This window comes from Pinus tabuliformis, chromosome 4_2 (assembly GCF_031772625.1).
Source record: "Pinus tabuliformis cultivar Carrire ecotype Pingquan chromosome 4_2, CPIR1, whole genome shotgun sequence".
NCBI classification, from domain to species: domain Eukaryota; kingdom Viridiplantae; phylum Streptophyta; class Pinopsida; order Pinales; family Pinaceae; genus Pinus; species Pinus tabuliformis.
This window is the reverse complement of record NC_142304.1, coordinates 359,336,959-359,356,672: the sequence shown is the minus strand read 5'-3', so window position 1 is coordinate 359,356,672 and position 19,714 is coordinate 359,336,959. Positions and strand designations below refer to the sequence as shown.

General features: G+C 32.3%; 1 long non-coding RNA gene and 1 pseudogene across 1 annotated transcript; one reads left to right on the top strand and one right to left on the bottom strand.

Moving 5' to 3' along the window:
• Positions 1-2,033: 2,033 nt before the first annotated feature.
• LOC149169424 (uncharacterized) lies at positions 2,034-2,302 on the top strand. Its single transcript, XR_016259385.1, has 2 exons — positions 2,034-2,170; positions 2,247-2,302. It is a non-coding gene; the product is annotated as an uncharacterized LOC149169424 (long non-coding RNA).
• Positions 2,303-15,003: 12,701 nt separating this feature from the next.
• Positions 15,004-16,156, bottom strand: LOC149169423 (peroxidase 49-like; annotated as a pseudogene).
• Between the last annotated feature and the right edge of the window lie 3,558 nt (positions 16,157-19,714).

Genomic DNA, 19,714 nt, shown 5'->3' with positions numbered 1-19,714 from the left:
TTAGTTATTAATTAATTCACAAGTTATTAAATCATAATGCAACTATAGAATATATCAGTTAACTCAGTTGCACGTCAGTGCATGTTCAGTTCAGCAGGGACAGGTGTTAGAGGATCAGATTGCTATCAGTTGTGACTATAGTTGTGCATGATGATTTGCACAATCAGAGGGATTGAGTATGCCAATGAATTGGCCAATATCAAGAATTGTAGCTTGTGCTCACGTCCAACAGTGTGTGAGTGATTATTTGCAGGTCAAATACGAGTTTGGGAAGCCATTCTCATCAATTCTTGAGCAGGTATTGTGCAGTGGAGGCAGGCAAGCAGCGAGGGGGATTTGGAGATCAGATCTGAGCTGTATTGTGTGTAACAGGTGGAGCTGGTACTGGATTGCTTGTGATAAGCATTGTACTATGTATTGTTACATGATTCAATCAATATAATATACATATAGTGTGGGGTTTTAGCGAGATGCTTTCCCCGGGAAAATACTGTGTTGATATGTGTGATTGATGCTTCTATATGCACCTGTGAATGTTTCTGCTTCTGTAAATTGATGATCAACGTAGAGGAGGTTATGTATTATGCATGTTCTACTTATAAGTGTATAATTAGGATAATCTCTGTGAATATGTGTCATATTATTCAAAATTTCTACAGACCATAGCCAGACTAACAAATTATGTATGTTTTATACAGGCAGCTATTGTAACTAAGGTTTACTGGGGTGATCCAAGGGAAAAAATCTATGATGAATTGAATATCTTAAGGTGGACTGCTTAGTCATGGGAAACAGAGGCCTCAGACTCATCAAAAGGTATTCTGTCTCTGTGTGATCACCTAAGTCACTTTGGTATTGTCTTCTTCTGATGGTTTATCTTTCATGTCTGTAGAGTTTTACTTGGGAGCATGAGCAATTTTGTTGTGTCCAATGCATCCTGTCCAATGACAGTAGTCAAAGGGACATATAAAGTTATAAACCATAAAAGAATGGATGTATTCGGGGTTTATTGACATATAAACCAACCATAATGGAATGGATTTAGGGTTTATTGTTATTGCTGATGCTTTAATTCAATTGGAGTAGCATGGGTGGATTCAGGGTTTATTGTTCTTGCTGATGCTTTATTCAATTGTAGTATTGTTATTGTTTATTTATTCAGTTGGAATAATGTGAAGGTTTTACTGATTATTTACTGTGCTATAGCTCTGGTTTCACTGCTAAAGGTAGCCTGGTATGGCAGTATGTATGGTTGGCTGGGTTGTGATCATGGTGTATCATTCCTTCTAATATCTATGAGAATTTTGATGTTATTTTCTTTATGTGAACTAACTTCAAAAGATGGAGGGACCAAAATAACTTTCTGTAGTAGATTTCTTTTTACTATAAAGGAAATTTGAGTTTCATCAACATTGACTTCATTAGAGCTATTCTGATACTCAGCAACGAATGTGTGGCAGGTTATATTCGCTTCTGATGATTGGTTTGGTTTATTATTTCACATTTCCTCCATGTTATATTTGTCCTTTCCCATTGAAATATTTAACAAATCCCCATATCTATATTCTTCTTTCTTTCTTGTTGAATAGGGCCATCGTGAGTTTCTTCTATCTTTATTTTTGCAGTTAACATGGACAAATTTTTTTGACCTTCTGGCAGGTGTTGGACACAAACATCACTTCTAGTGGCATCTAGAATGCCATAAAGTTCCTGACAATTTTCACGTGTTCTCACACTAATAGGAAGTAAACCATATAGAATTTAGGTCATTTTGTCAAGAAACGTTATTATGTCAAGAAACCTTCTAAAATCCTAGTTATTCTGTTAAGAAATGTTAGGTGCTTATCAGGAGAAATAAAATGCCAAATATAAACTTGAATGTGTGTTATTTTTTATATTTCATCAAACTAACATCAATTCATTTGAATTTGTAATATGTGAAGAGAGGCTAAAAGGTTAAAGGGATGCAGACCTCAATGAGATTTGAGACATAAGCTGGACTTTTCTTCATGACCATAGCCAGACTAACAAATTATGTATGTTTTATACAGGAAACTGTTGTAACTAAGGTTTACTGGGGTGATCCAAGGGAAAAAATCTATGATGCAATTGAAGATCTTAAGGTGGACTGCTTAGTCATGGGCAGCAGAGACCTCGGACTCATCAAAAGGTATTCTGTCTCTGTGTGATCACCTAAGTCACTTTGGTATTGTCTTCTTCTAATGGTTTGGCTTTCATGTCTGTAGAGTTTTACTTGGGAGCGTGAGCAATTATGTAGTGTCCAATGCATCCTGCCCAGTGACAGTAGTCAAAGGGACATATAAACCATAAAGGAATGGATGGATTCAGGGTTTATTGACATATAAACCAACCATAATGGAATGGATTTAGGGTTTATTGTTATTGCTAATGATTTTATTCAATTGGAGTAGCATGGGTGGATTTAGGGTTTATTGTTCTTGCTGATGCTTCATTCAATTGTAGTATTGTTATTGTTTATTTATTCAGTTGGAATAATGTGGAGGTTTTATTGATTGTTCACTGTGTTATAGCTCTGGTTTCACTGCTAAAGGTAGCCTGGTATGGCAGTATGTATGTTTGGCTGGGTTGTGATCATGGTGTATCATGATTTCTAATATCTATGAGAATTTTGATGTTATTTGCTTTATGTCCATTGAAGTAGTTGTGAATGTTTTATTTAAATTTTCATACTTTGGAATGTTTTATTTATGAATTAAAATTTTATGTGGATTATGAAAGGATTCATGACTGACTTGATAAAAGGTCAAAAGTTTTTCCTTTCCCATTGAAGTATTTAACAAATCCCCATATCTATATTCTTCTTTAGTTCTTGTTGAATAGGGTCATCATGAGTTTCTTCTATCTTTATTTTTGCTGTTAACGTGGATAGAAATTTTTGACCTTCAGGCAGGTGTTGGACACAAACATCACTTCTAGTGGCATCTGGAATGCCATAAAGTTCCTGACAATTTTCGCGTGTTCTCACACTAATAGGAAGTAAGCCATATAGAATTTAGATCATTATGTCAAGAAAGGTTATTCTATCAAGAAACCTTATAAAATCTTGGTTATTCTGTTAAGAAACGTTAGGTGTTTATCAGAAGAAATAAAATGCCAAATATAAACCTTAATGTGCCTTGTTTTTTAAATTTTGTCAAACTAACATCAATTCATTTGAATTTGTAAAACCTGAAGAGGGGCTAAAAGGTTAAAGGGATGTAGACCTCAATGAGATTTGAGACAGAAGCTGGACTTTTCTTCACGACCATAGCCAGACTAACAAATTATGTATGTTTTATACATGCAACTATTGTAACTAAGGTTTACTGGGGTGATCCAAGGGAAAAAATCTATGATGCAATTGAAGATATTAAGGTGGACTGCTTAGTCATGGGCAACAGAGGCCTCGAACTCATCAAAAGGTATTCTGTCTCTATGTGATCACCTAAGTCACTTTTGGTATTGTCTTCTTCTGATGGTTTGGCTTTCATGTCTGCAGAGTTTTACTTGGGAGCGTGAGCAATTATGTTGTGTCCAATGCATCCTACCCAGTGACAGTAGTCAAAGGGACATATAAAGTTATAAACAATAAAAGAATGGATGGATTCAGGGTTTATTGACATATAAATCAACCATAATGGAATGGATTTAGGGTTTATTATTATTGTTGATGCTTTTATTCAATTGGAGTAGCATGGCTGGATTCAGGGTTTATTGTTCTTGCTGGTGCTTTATTCGATTGTAGTATTGTTATTGTTTATTTATTCAGTTGGAATAATGTGGAGGTTTTATTGATTGTTCACTATGCTATAGCTCTGGTTTCACTGCTAAAGGTAGCTTAGTATGGCAGTATGTATGGTTGGCTGGGTTTTGATCATGGTTTATCATGCCTTCTAGTATCTATGAGAACTTTGATGTTATTTGCTTTATGTGAACTAACTTCAGAATATGGAGGAACCAAAATATCTTTCTGTAGCTGATTGCTTTTTACTATAAAGGAAATTTGAGTTTCATCAACATTGACTGCATTGGAGCTGTTCTGATACTCAGCAACGGATGTGTGGCAGGTTATATTCCTTTCTGATGATTGTTTTGGTTTATTATTTCACATTTCCTCCATGTTATATTTGTCCTTTCCCATTGAAATATTTAACGAATCCCCATATCTATATTCTTCTTTAGTTCTTGTTGAATAGCGTCATCGTGAGTTTCTTATGTCTTTATTTTTGCAGTTAACGTGGACAAAATTTTTTGACCTTCTGGTAGGTGTTGGACACAAACATCACTTCTAGTGGCATCTGTAATGCCATAAAGTTCCTGACAATTTTCACATGTTCTCACACTAATAGGGAGTAAACCATATAGAATATAGGTCATTCTGTCAAGAATTTTATTCTGTCAAGAAACCTTCTAAAATCTTGGTTATTCTATTAAGAAACGTTAGGTGTTTATCAGGAGAAATAAAATGCCATATATAAACTTGAATGTGTCTTATTTTTTATATTTCATCAAACCAACATCAATTAATTTGAATTTGTAATACATGAAGAGGGGGCTAAAAGGTTAAAGGGATGCAGACCTCAATGAGATTTTAGACAGAAGCTGGACTTTTCTTCATGACCATAGCCAGACTAACAAATTATGTATGTTTTATACAAACAACTATTGTAACTAAGGTTTACTGGGGTGATCCAAGGGAAAAAATCTGTGATGCAATTGAAGATCTTAAGGTGGACTTCTTAGTCATGGGCAATAGAGGCCTCAGACGCATCAAAAGGTATTCTGTCTCTATGTGATCACCTAAGTCACTTCGGTATTGTCTTGTTCTGATGGTTTGGCTTTCATGTCTGCAGAGTTTTACTTGGGAGAGTGAGCAATTATGTTGTGTCCAATGCATCCTGCTCAGTGACAGTAGTCAAAGGGACATATTAACCATAAAGGAATGGATGGATTCAGGGTTTATTGACGTATAAACTAACCATAATGGAATAGATTTAGGGTTTATTGTTATTGCTTATGCTTTTATTCAATTGGAGTAGCATGGGTGGATTCAGGGTTTATTGTTCTTGCTAATGCTTTATTCAATTGTAGTATTGTTATTGTTATTGTTTATTTATTCAATTGGAATAATGTGGAGGTTTTGTTGATTGTTCACTGTGTTATAGCTTTGGTTTCACTGCTAAAGGTAGCCTAGTATGGCAGTATGTATGGTTGGCTGGGTTGTGATCATGATGTATCATGCCTTTAATATCTATGAGAATTTTGATGTTATTTGCTTGGATGTCCAGTGAAGAAGTTGTGAATGTTTTATTTAAATTTTCATACTTTGGAATGTTTTATTTATGAATTAAAAATTTATGTGGATTATGAATGGATTCATGACTGACTTGTTAAAAGGTCAAAAGTGAAATTTGATTTAGATGGTATTTGGTATTTGGTTCTACTTATGCCCAGGAGGAGATGTACTCCAGTCAATATATCAAAAAGGGAAAAATGGAAATATAATTAATATATATATATATATATATATATATATATATATATATATATATATAGTTTATAAAATTAAAATTAAAATTTATATTTTATTTAAAATAATTTTACTTATGAAGAAAAGTTTTGGAGATTTAAATTATTAAATAAATAATTTAAATAATAAAATTTAATGATTTTATTATGAATTTCTTTGAGTGGACTTAATGTTTAATGGTTAATGGTTAAGAGTATGTATTTCTTCTCAAAAGGTCACGTGTTCAAAACCAGAGGGGTAGAGCGAGCATGTATGTTTTGGTAGACTTAGCAGTAAAATCGCTGCACCCGGTTCTAGAATCGATGTTTTGGTAGACCTAGCAGTCAAATCACTGCACCTAGTTCTAGAATTGATGTTTTGGTAGACTTAGACTTAGCAGGTAGACTTAGCAGTAAAATCGTCGTGCCCGATTCTAGAATTAATGTTTTGGTAGACTTAGCATGGTAGACTTAGTAGTCAAATTTCTGTGCCTGGTTCTAGGATCAGACTTAGCAGTCAAATCGCTATGCCCAGTTCTAGAATCGGGAACGACCCCTTGTCCTGTGGCCAAACTTGAAAGAGTAATAAGTTGGTTCAATTCCCAGTTCTAGAATCGGGAACGACCACATGTCTTGTGGCCAAATTTGAAAGAGTATTAAGTTGGTTTAATTCCCGGTCAAGTGATATATTAAACTTGATAAAAATGTAAGGAGTTGTCTTTAGTGCAACTTTTTGGACTTTCCGGTGCCAGAATCTGGTGGAAAAATTTGAGGTGAAATCTTGATTTGTGTTATTTAAAGTAGTTTTTTCACTGTATATATGAATTCAGTATGCTGGAAAACCCTTTGGGCACTTCGATTGCACAAAAATACCATCAAACTTGTGATTTCAATTGCAAAATATAATCTAACTAAACGATATATATTGAAATTATGTAATTGAAAAAACTTATGAAATTAGAATCAATAACGACCACTTGTCCGGTGGCCAAGTTTGAAAGAGTACTAGGTTGAGAAGAGCCCGTTTGTCATTTTCATTGTTGAATTTACTATGGCACCATAGCCCACATTTGGATTAGAATAAATATGTTGGCACCGTTTGTCCGTCCTATTTCGTGTTCATCAATATATTGGGGAATTGAGTAATAAATGTGACCCATAAATGTGTTTTTGAGGATATAATTGCTTTTATTTTATTTTTAGCCCTTTGTCCTGTTTTCTTTTTATCAATGAATAAGCTAAATTTATTTGTAACATGCTAAGAGGATAAGGCCAAAAAAAACATTACTTCACTATTTTTTTATTAAAAATATTGAAATATCACATTTGGTTATAAATGATAATGTGTATATTTTATTTTTAGAAAGCTAAGATAGAGCATGAGCGTCATTTTATATTTTTGAGTTCTTAATGGTGTACTCTATACTCAATGACAATGTGTATATGTAATTTAAAGGGAATTTCTAAATGATTATCATTGATTATATTGTAGTGTATAAGTTTAAAATTTAAAAATAAAATAGGTGTAGAAGTTTATTTTATATAATCAATGATAATGGATATATTTAATTTAGAGTGAATTTCTAAATGATTATTATTGATTATATGATATTGTTTTAATTTAAAATAAAATAAAGGTAGGAATTTAATTTTTTTAATATTTTTGTTAAAATATTATATTTTGTTGGAAGTATTGGTATATATTTTAATTTAAAAATGAGTTGTGAAAAGATTATTATTTATTATATTGTGTTTTTTTTAATTAAATAAAAATTTTATTAATTATAATAGAGTTTATAATTTTTTTTAATGAAATAAGTTTAAAATAATACATAAAAGAATATTCGTAGTTATTAACTTTATTAAAATAAAATAGATAATTAAATAATTTAAAAAATATTTAAATATAAAAATTTAAAATAAAAGAGGTTTATTATAATATATATTAGGAAAGATGTATATCATAAAAAATAATAAAAAGGTATAACTTTATTTTGATGAAAAGAGTTGAAGTTATTTGGAATATTTTTCCATTAATTATTTGTTAATAGAGAACGATTTTCATGGTCGCATTTTTAAAGAACATATCATTAGCTTAGTGTTAATGCATTTAAAAGATCGTATTACAATTTTGTGAAATTTCTTTTATGTTTTCTCCTTTTTTTTTTGGTTTCAATTTCCAGTTTTTAAAGTTGAAATGAGCTCTAGCCTACAATGCTATGTATTCATAAACACGTTTATTTACGATAAGACCTTTATCTCTGACAAATCTTTTTCTAAATTAATAGATTGCTAACATTTGTTATCTATAATTTTCACAACAAAATCTGTGAGCATTCAAGTTGGCTGTAAATTTTAGATATCAACAAGAAGAAGCAAGAATTGAAGCTTTGGTAAATCTGAAGACTTCCAAAGTTGAAGCTGCAACCAAAAATCTTAAGGTATAGGGAGTGTGCCGATAAATATTGGTACACATTTAAGAATATTTCTATAATTCTGGTTGTTTACAACATTAAGAAAAAGTGAATAGATATGTTGATATTTAGGTCATTGACGTAATGCACACACTATATGGATAATGGATTTCCGTACTTTATGTCTTACGATGTTTCCTTTGCAATATCTAGTGCAAATGCTAGTTTTATTAATTAAAAAAATCACAATATAACCAATTGAGTTTAATGATTCCGGTATTTATATTTATTATTATTATGATTTAATATAATGTCTTATTTAGAAGCCCCTACCACATCTCCACCATCCTTAACTACAACCCTCTTAGTCAATGATACATATTCAATATAATATTTTTAAACGCTATTTTACATAAATACAAAACAATGATTTTTTTTAGATAAGTTAAATACCATAAAAATAAATACATTTTAACATCGTTGAGATATTCACAATAAATTTTGATTTCGAGTAACAAATTGAATAAATATTCTTAATATATAATTTTTATTTATTAATTTTTTCCCAATTATATATATATACGAACAAAAAAATAAAAATTAGAGAGGGAGAAGGCACGCAGAGAAGCCAAACTTCATGAAAGGTTAGAAGAAATGATTGATAATCAATTTGGAAAATCCAACAAAAGAAACAATCAACCCAAAACAAAGAGTTTGAAGACAATTGTAGTCTTCCAAATAATGTTAAAGAGCTAAAAGAAAATCTAATTAACAATTTGGCCCTAAATAGTTTGGAACATAAAGAACATAAAATAAGTATCAAAGTCATTAAAAAAAAGAGATGAATAAGGTTGTAAAGTTAAACCCTGAACATAATAAAAGATAATTGAACCTCATTAATTTTTATATGAAAGATTACAAAAATGAATCTCATTATTCAAAGAAAAACTAGAAAGTAAATCATAAATTGAAACAACTTTCCTCATAGAAGAAAAAAGGCTCGGAAAATTAATTGAACACAAAGATACATGGATTCTCAACAAAACTATGAGCTTAAAAGGCCTAGGAATATTTATAAATAGAAAACTCATTCCAACACACCAAATTCAATTACTAAAGATAAAAGAATACTAGCAAGAAAGAAAATGGAGAATAACTATGAATTGAAAAGTTACTATTAAGGATAGAGAACAAGAACAAAATATTAAACAAAAATTTTGAACTCTCTAGATCCTCTCATGGAAAGTCTTCTGTGGTTTCTTATCATGTAAATTTCTTCTAGTAAGTTGGAGCCTAAGTGAAAATTATATTATATTTCTATTTGAAACATAGAAGCATGAAAAATGTAAGGTCTCTTATACAAAAGGATATTTTTTTTTGGTCATCGTGGAATAAAAAATCCTCCTATGAAGAGATTGGAGACATTGTTGGTTAAATAAATATGAATATTTCTCGTCACATTTGATTTCATAAGAAAGACCTTCTCAATCGATACATATCGATGGTGATTTTAAATATTAATGCTAAGAATATCTATATAGAAATTTGTTACTTCATGCCTATTATGTCTCCCTCTTATATGAAAAATAATCTAGAAAAGAATTTTCCCTACAAAACCTTATAACGAGATATTTACACTGTGAAATGAAGGTAGTATCCTGCAACATAAAGACTATCACTGAAGTATGAAAAATGATAGCTTGCAGACTTGAATGTAAGAATACATAAGAGCTATTTAATAATAATAATTTATTATATATATAAATGTATAAGTGATATGAATGTTACAATGAGGCCCTACTTTTGTACCTAAGCAAGTGACCTTTCATGATTAGGCATATCTTTTAGACATGCCTTTTCACTTAACTTAATGACTATTTAAAATAATCAAATTTTTTATTATTTTAATAATTACATTTTTTTTTTTTTTTTTTTATTATGAATTATATTCATAACATAGCTCCTTCCTTCAGAAGCTTTGTCCTCAAAGCTTGTTGATGAAAAGACGTGATCTCTTATCTACCACGAATGTCTTCTTTTCACTCGACCGCTAATACTTTCTTCATTTGACTGCGCCATTGGTTGCTCATCTTTTATAATTTGTTGGTGACTCTGATTCGAGTCCAAGGTTATCAATTTTTATTTTTTTCCAACTCTAATTAATTAAATTTTTTTATTATTTTAATAATAATTTTTTTTAATATATATATATGTATATTTTTTAATTATATATATATATTAATTACATATATGTAATTATATAATTAATTTTTTTAAGGAACGACGGAATGAAACGTTGCAGCGTTGAATAACTGGCGACCCGTGGATGGACGGAGAAGGAACGCCTGTGGTTGGTCATATAGTGGAGTGGTTAATAGGCAGCTCGTCGTTGGAGTGAGCCTTACGCCTTGGCTCGTCGCGTAGGTGGAGTTCGGTTGGCAACTGACTGTTGGGCGACAGCAGAAGTGCAGACAGGCGAAAACAGAGTTAAAGATAAGGTTCGCCTGAAAGGACGCCCGGAACCTTCGCAGTGGTTGACCCTTCAATCGGCACGCCGTTTTCACAGTAGGACAGGGGACGGCAATGTAATAACTGTGCAATACTCTTAGCTCGTTGTATATACGTAGCCCGTAGCCCACAACATATCCAATATATAATAGAGCCTGTTTTATATATGTAGCTAGGGTGTGCTGTTGACGTCGGTACAGAAGCGGAGAACTGTGGACAGGGAATCGACAGATAAGGCAGCTAGGTGGTTGAGCAGGCTTTTTATTATTATTTTCTGCGCCAGTAAATGATTATGAAGAACCAGCTGTCGTTGTACCCCCTAGTCTCTCTACGAATCGAAGTTCTGTTCCAAAACCTCGAGACTATTGCAGCGTATGTGGAAATCCTTGATATTTTCAGATATCAACGTCGTTGACGCTCCTATCTTCAGTTTTCTTTTCTCTTCATTTCACGTTCAGTATTTTTTTGCTATTTTCTCGAATGGCATATTTGGAAGCTCGCTGATAATTTTCTGTAATATGAGCCCCACTAAATCCTTGGGAATAACGGCCTGATTTCAATTGTTAGAGTTTATCAAGCAAGCCTGAATCTTCAAATAACATAATATAGGTGCGACGTTGAGGCAGAAGACCGGTCTCCTTTTTATTCCCTTGATTGGATGGTTCATTTATAGGGTAAAAACCCTCCAAAGCATTCAAAACTAGGCAGTCTGGGTCAACTGAAAGCTGCAGTGCTGCAGGAACCTTATCCCTAAGGGCTGCAAGAAATTTCCAGTGTTCTGATATAAATTTGAGAAGCCCTTTCACATCCATTTTTTCACATTATTGTTTCAATTGAGGGCATGGCTTCAAGTCATATGTTGTTCCAGCTTTAGGAGCCCCATATTTAGTGGGAGATTTTTCAACTTTATCAAAGGTAGGGTCAATGGGTTCTATGTCTGTAACTGATGAATCATTTACCTTATTTTCAGCAACTCCAGCAATTTTTGCAGAAGCATCTATAGAAACTTCCATCTGTTTTAAGCGAGCCTTAATAATGACACTATCCATCACCTTAAAGCATTATTTTCTCTGTTATTTAATCTCAGAATAGATTTCTTTATTTGTTCTTTGTTCTTAGTAGTTGGCCATTAGAGTATGCCCTGCCCCAACATGGTATGAGAGCTAATGGTTTAAAATCTAGCCCTGTTCTTCACAAATCATGCTAAGCTAATGGTTTAAAATCTAGCCCTGTTCTTCACAAATCATGTTAAGTCACATCTTTTCGTGATTGACTGTAGGCCACTTGATTTGATGCATGGAACCTCTTTTAAGAGAGATCAAATCTATGATTTTTTTTGAAAATGGCATCCAAGATTGATCTTGTTGTTTTGAATGGAAAAAATATTTCCAATTAGGCCATGGAAACCCTTCTAAAGAGAAAAGGGATATAGAAATATACAAAAACCACCATTCCATATTGAAAGGATGCAAACGAATTTTTTCATTGATGGGAAAATATATGAGGCTATTGGGGTCATCATAACCCATATTTCTCGGGAAATTCATTTTCATACAAGCGAGATTGAATTCCCTTATGATGTATGGAAGAAGCTAAGGTTGTTGTTTGACAAAATTGATGAAAGCTAACTTATGTAGTTAAAAAAGGAGTTGATCTCTCTTGATCCTTATTCCTTTGAAATAATTGAGAATTACCTAACTCATACCAAAGAACTACAATTGAAATTTTGCAATTGTAGGAAGAATTATCTGAGAAAATATGGACAATTGATAGAATCAGGCCTAATGAATCAGTACACACCTTTGATGTGTTATGTTCATCGTTTTTCACTAAATATATATCATGCGAGGGAGATGGTAATGATTATACCTTTGATACCTTCTTTTATTTATTGATCAGTTTCTAATAGAGGTTGTTTGATGAAAGGAAGCTTGGTAATAAGAATTGAACTTATCCACTCAAAGGTAAGAGAAATTTGACATAAAAGGAAATTTAACCTCAACAAGAGTATCTCGATCCCAAACCCCAAAAATGTGATGGGTATAAATCAACTCAGAAGAATCATAAGAAGAAGAAATGTACCTACTATGGGAAGGCTATATATTTGGAGAAAACTTGCTTCAAGAAAAGAGATGACTTGGAGCAGAAAGTCATATCACTTAAAACTCAGCGGTTGACTAATTGATCCTCTAACAACTTTAATTTCTTAGTTAGAATGCAATTTTTGCATGCATATACCAAAATAGAATAAACGGTTCATCGATTTTGGTTGTACACACCATATGGAAAAGGATGCGTCCTTGTTTTCCTCCCTGAATAATGTTATTGAGAAAAAGATTTACTTAGCATCTGAATTTTCTCTTGACATTGATGGTCATGGAGACATACCTTGTCAACATGGCATAATCCTAAATATCTATCATGTGCCTAGCTTGAGTGCAAACCTATTTTTGGTTTTGCAATTGACATTGACTAGAAAAAATGTTGAATTTTGGATAGATTGGTTTGTTGTTAAAGATTTAAAGAAATATTAGTGGGTTTTCATCGAAGGTATTCTCAAATCGACTGATGGACTATATTTCATGATATGTCTCAACCCAACACTAAACCAACTACTCTTGTGGCATAGACAAGTACACAAAGTCAACTCTAGCATGAATGACTTGGATATTTAAAATTTATGAGCATATGGAACATATAAACTCAAAATATGGTTGTTGGCCTACTAAAGGTACTTCCACCTGATGGATTTTGAGAAAAATGTACTAGAAAAACACTATCAGGCACCCTTTGACTCTATGAAAGCATAGCATGCACATAAACCACTGGAGCTTGTTTATAGTGATCTTTGCTACATAAATAAGCCTTAATTGGCTTGTGTCGGGTATATTATGACATTTATTAATTATTTTTCAATATTTACTTAGACATATTTCTTGAGAAATAAGAGCTATCTCTTCAAAAGATTCAATGAATTTAGGACCTTGGTTGAAAATAAATGTGGTCACTCTATTAAATGGCTAAGATCACAAAATGGTGGAGAATCAAGAATCGACTCTTTCAAGATTACTTACTCAATCAAGTATTTCTTTGCAATATTTGATCCTTATAATCCCCAACAAAATGCGTGACAGAACAAAAAAACTACACCTTATTTGAAATGGTTCATTGTCTTCTACAAACAAAAAAATTGTCAATAAAGTTTTGGGTTAAAGTAGTTTACCACACTGACTATCTTTTAAATTGTATTGATTAAAACTATTAATTTTATCACATGAATATTGATAAAAAAGCCTTTTGGATGTATTACTTAAACACATATTTTCAATGATTATAGAAAAAAATTGTATGCAAAAAGTCATTCTTACATTGTAATAAATTGTTTTGATGGGATAAAATCAAACTCTAACTTTGGGAAAAAAATTCACAAAAGGTATACCAATGCCATTGAAATATTTCAGCACCTTTACACTTTGTAGGGCACGTTTCTTTCTCTTTCCACCTTTATAAACATCCACGTTTCTTTCTCTTTCCATCTTTATCAAAATAAATAAAAAATTATGTAAATATAAATGGTTATACCAGAAAGTACAAAAGGACCTTTTCTGATTATATTTTATTATTTATTGTGTTTATTAATATTTTTTATTATATTAATTATTAATATATTTATATTTATAGAATATTGGGTAGATGATGATTGGATGGGTTGTGAAAGATATCAGCACCTTTACACTTTTTCACGTGCGTTTTTTTCTCTTTCCACTTTTATAAACATGCAAATTTGTTTCCCTTTTCATCTTTATAAAAATACAAATTAAAAAAAAAAAAAAAAAAATTATGTAAATATAAAAAGTTACAGCAGAAAGTACAAAAGACTTTTTCTGATTATATTTTATTATTTTTTGTGTTTATTAATATTTTTTATTATATTAGTTATTAATATATTTATATTTATAGTGTTTTGGGTAAATGATGATTAGATCAGTTGTTAAGGCATTTAAGTTATTGGTTCAATTCCATATTTTATTAAAATGTTATTTTATAAGGTCATTAATATCAAATTTACAAAAAAATATTGATATACTTATATATATTAAATGATTGATAAATATTGATAAACATGAAAAAATTTATATTACGAATGACATATTTCATATATATATATAAATATATATATATATATAATTCAATTAAATTGCAATTTTATTATTATTATTAATATTATTATTATTATAAAAAAATTAAATATAAAAATATATTTGAAAAACATATAACAAGATTTTTAGCTATGGATGATGTAGAGATACTGATTCCATTATGTAGAGATACTTCCTTCATGGCAATTTCAGATGGAAATTGAACTAATTTCCCTTTATTGTCTGATCTTATTACATACTTAATAATTAACTGGTGGCAGCATAATTATTCAATATGTGATACCCAATGCGCTGGGAAGGATTATTCAGTAATACATTTTGATGGTAGCTACAAAGGGGAACGTAAGATAAAGCAATGTAATTGGTGAAAATTGATGAAACTCAAGTACTGATCAACTGAGAACAGTACGGCAATTGACCATGATTTCTCCCATGGTGCCTGTAAGAGGGCCGATGTTCCCCATCTTCACCATCAATTCTGCAAACAGTTCGAGAAAGAGCTCTTCATCTTCTGCGCAAGCTTTCACGGTTTCCATTGTTTTCCCTTAGCCCTTGGCAAACAATTCTTCATTTGAGTTCAATAGTCCATACATGCTCAACAAGTTCTTGAAGTAGTAGTTGTCGAATTTGGTAGGACTCACAAAATCCATACGTAATTAGCATTTGTATTTGTATTTCACTACTTAATAATCTCCAATTAATATTGAATGTTACAAAATGAAATGATTGAGCTACAAATTATGATTCTGCAAGTTATAAATACAATGTGTATACCTGAAAGGGCCACCAAGTCTACCTCATCGAGACCCTGACCTTTAAACTTGATAATGAGGGTTTGGAGAGTTGAGTTGAGCATTGGGATATTGTTGTTGGACCCACTCAAACTTGCACTCCTCAAGTCTCTTCTCCCCAGTAAAACTTCCCAGCCCAGGCCTCCACTATGATATTATTCATTTATAACATATCACAAGGAACTATTAATTACTAGATTATAGTACTGTCATGGAAATCAAGTGCTAGCAAAGAGATCTATAAATGTTATACTAAGATACTAGCTAGTAAAGAGATTAGTATATGATTTATTACCAGGACCACTGAGTCACGAGCTAAAATAGCAAGAATGTCTGCACAGGATACAGTTTTGGGACAGGCCTTATCTAGCTCACACTTAATTTGATCAATGACTCCAAATCCTCTTGCAGAGTTATTGTTTGGATTTGATCCCTTCTCACTCACAACGGTTGAACTGTTATCCAACAGCAAAGATGTGTCGCACCCCTGTCATGCCATTAAAATTTCACTAATAAATACATACATTTTACTACTAATAGCAATTAGATTAATGTGCATATGGAAAATAATGGTGACCAGAACAAAACAATCATGGAAGTGAAGCCTGAGTAAGGATGTTGCCATTCGAGCTTCCTTCATCACCGCCTTCTCTAAGACCGATTGAACTATTTCTTTCACCATGGGACATGAATGGTCACAAAAATGCAGAATCAAGTTATTAGTAGGCTGAGGGTACGACACCGGGAATGACATTACGAATGCCTGTAGCGAACAAAGTAGCAAAAGAGGGATAAGGGAGAGGCGGGGCGACATAGTTATGGCCATCATTCTCATGAATCAACAAACTATTACACCAATGTATGAATCAACCCAAGGAACACGAAAGGAAGAAGAGATTGTAGATTTTTGTTACGTGGACGTTTATTTATATTGATGCATGGGCAATCCTTCACTGCGTTAAAGTTGAAAATTTCAATGTAAGAAGACCGTTCAACTACCCTACTTAACCACACCTTATGCGGTATGATGATGATAGATTCAAATATTTAATTACTAAGGGGCGACATAGTTATGGCCATCATTCTAATGAATGAACGAATTGTTATCCCAATCTGTCAATCAACATAAAGGAACAAGTAAGGAAGAAGAGGTTGTAGTTGTTGGTTATGTGGGCATTTATTTATATGAATGGATGGACGTTAACATTGAATTAATGTATTGAATAAATAATAGGAAGAAGACCGCTTAGCTACTACCCTAAACCAAAAACTACGCGGCATGATACTTTCAAATCTTTAATTGTTACTAAATAATTGGTAAGTCAACAAGGCTGTAGGTTTTCCTGTCTATTAGTTATTAGAAAAACTACAAAAGAATACACATATCCTAGTAAGGCACTGATTCTAGATGAATACTGGTTGTCCCATATTGCATGAATGAATATTTACCGGTCCATCGTTCGAAACGATTCACAGGTGGAAAGCGTAACAGCCGAAAGTTCCAAGGGCAGGTAGCCACCATGGTTGTTATTTTTATGTTTCAAATTCATTTATCCTGCCTAGTACGTTACCTTCCTTTTTTTCCCTATAAAATAGGAAGCAAGAAGCTAAATATTTGCACCAATAAAGTACAATTCCACTTTCAAAAGCTTCAACGTGATTCTCTTCATGAATCTTCGTATATAAAAAGTCCTTTAAAAAGCAACCATTCATGGAATTTTGCTCAAATAGCGGACATGTCAGCCGGATGTTGGATGGGCATTCATAAACTATGGTCATCTGACGACCACTCATCAATGTACATAATCTGGTCGCTACAACCTATGGTGACTTCATTTTGATGACTTCCCTCAACCAAATGTCATTAGCCCAGGGCTCCATTATCACGTCCCACTCTTTCCTGAATGGAGTTGAATTCAATTAAAGTTGGTGGGTTTAAAATTTAAAATTTAAATGGAGGGATTGGATACCTGGGCCATTCACCTCTTAGAACATAATGATGAACTAATCAAAAGAGGGGGTTTAGCAAGTACAGACTAGGACCACCGAGGATACATAAATATGGCATCACAAGAAGGTCTTAGATATCGTAATCATTGTGGTACTAGGAAATCACAGAGAGATCGTAATCATTAGTGTTATTAGGAAATTACGGGCATTGCTCTAGCAGCTTTATAATTTAGATGATTACTCTATGTCTGGTAGTTTCGATGGTCCAGCCATTGATATGTTTAAGAGGGAGAGCCAATCTATGTTACCAGAAACGGAAATGAAACGTGAAACAAGAAACAAAGTTGGGCGGTTTCACTTATAAGAAAAAACAAGATTAAAGGTCAATAATATAAAACAAAGCATTAATTATAAACATCCAATATTTCCATTTGTGAAATTGTAAAGAAACATTCATAAATAGTGATTCCGTTTTAAAAAGAAGTGATAATTTTGTAGATCCAAAAATTTACCCAATCATTATTTCTAAAATTATAGCAAACACTTATGAGAACAAGAGAATTGAAATATAAATAATTAAACGTGTGTGTGTGTATATATATTAATATATATAGATAGATAGATATACTTCTAATAATTCATATGCAAAATGCAAGTAAACTTAATAATCTAAATTTTCAAGCTCATTTTCTAGAATAGTTGTTGAGCTTGAGCCAATTCTAAAAGAATTATTTTGGTCAATAAACGTATTGGTATTATCAAGCATGTCTTTAGAATTTTCTTGTAGCACCTCAAGTGGAAGCTCATCATCTCCATCATCTTGTGAACCACCATAATCCCACATTCTTGTGGGTCCATTTTTGTACTCTAGTTGTTGCCAAGATAACAAACGTAGATTTGAGTGTACAAAACGAAATCTTGTGCCATTTTTGTGCCTAGAAGATTCCTCTTTGTCGAATTTATAAAAGTATATTCACTCTAGTTTCTTTCACATGCAGATGAACTACTCATCTATGAAATAAAAACTAGCATTATGTTAGCAATAGACATCTTAAATCTTAAAAGGAAAATAATCCAAAACGATCATTAGACTTAATTGCTTAAACAATAAATCAATACATTAAAGGTGTTTGTTATTAGGCATATCTGTGAAAGCAAACAAATAGCCAATTGATGAAGCAATGGAGTCTCTGTATCATATTTCATCTCGAAGTATATGGGTCCAAGTTGTTCTCTATTGTATGAATAGTCATCATTTTCAAAGTGGTCTTCTTATCTCAAGCACTTTCTCAACTCAAGTCGTAAACTAGTGTGATCCTGATGATCATAATACCTACTTATAAAAGTGTCCCAATTTTGCATCACCTCTACATCTGAAGATGATTTCTTATAAAACCACTTAGGATTGAGTAGGAAAGAAATTGAATGAAGAGGGTTATGAAGCATTTCCCACCTTGTCAGACTAAGTTCCCACACTTCATTTTTTGTGTCTTTGTCAATCCTAGAATTTTCATCTTCCATTATGTCATGAACCTTCTCTCTCATTTGATCCATACTCTCAAACACATTGCCTAAGCATGGTTGATCACTATAAAATATGAGAAGGGTGGAAACAATAGGTGTACTGAAGGTGACTATATCCTCCACCCGCTTCTAGAAATCCTCTGAAGAAAGACCAATAATAATTTCCTAAACTTTTGGGATATCCCCAATATGAGAACCCTTTCACCTATGCCAATCCATCGATACCACCATCTCTCTCAAAGATTGATGCATTTTAATAAGGCGCTGAAGCATAATGAATTCAGATGCAAATCTAGTCTCGACACATCGAAGAAACTAAATATTTTCATATTTACTATAAATAGCTATCGATGTTTCATAATTAACAATAAAATTTTGTAGCATCTTTGATTTAGTTATAGTTTTTGTAACTCGTGTAATGTTATTAATATCTTTTAGGAGCAAATTAATGGAGTGCACAGAAAAAGGAGTCCAAAAAAATATTGTGTATTCATCCTCAATCAATCCCCTAACAAGGACATTGTTTGAGGCACTATCTGTAATAATTTGGACCATGTTTTCTCTTCCAACCTCCTCTATTTGCCTCTTTGAAGAGACCCATTAGATATGGACCATATTATGTATTTCTTATGGTATCATGGGATTTTATGAACATAACTCCTTTTGGGATAGAAACCAAAATATTAATAAGGGGATGATGGTTGACATCTATCCAACCATCTGAGACAATGGTGACCCCATATTCCTTCCAATTATCTTTAATGTCATGAAGTACAGCTTCAACCCGAGCCCTCTCTTAAGATAACATTATTATCCTCATATTTTCATAAATAGGAGG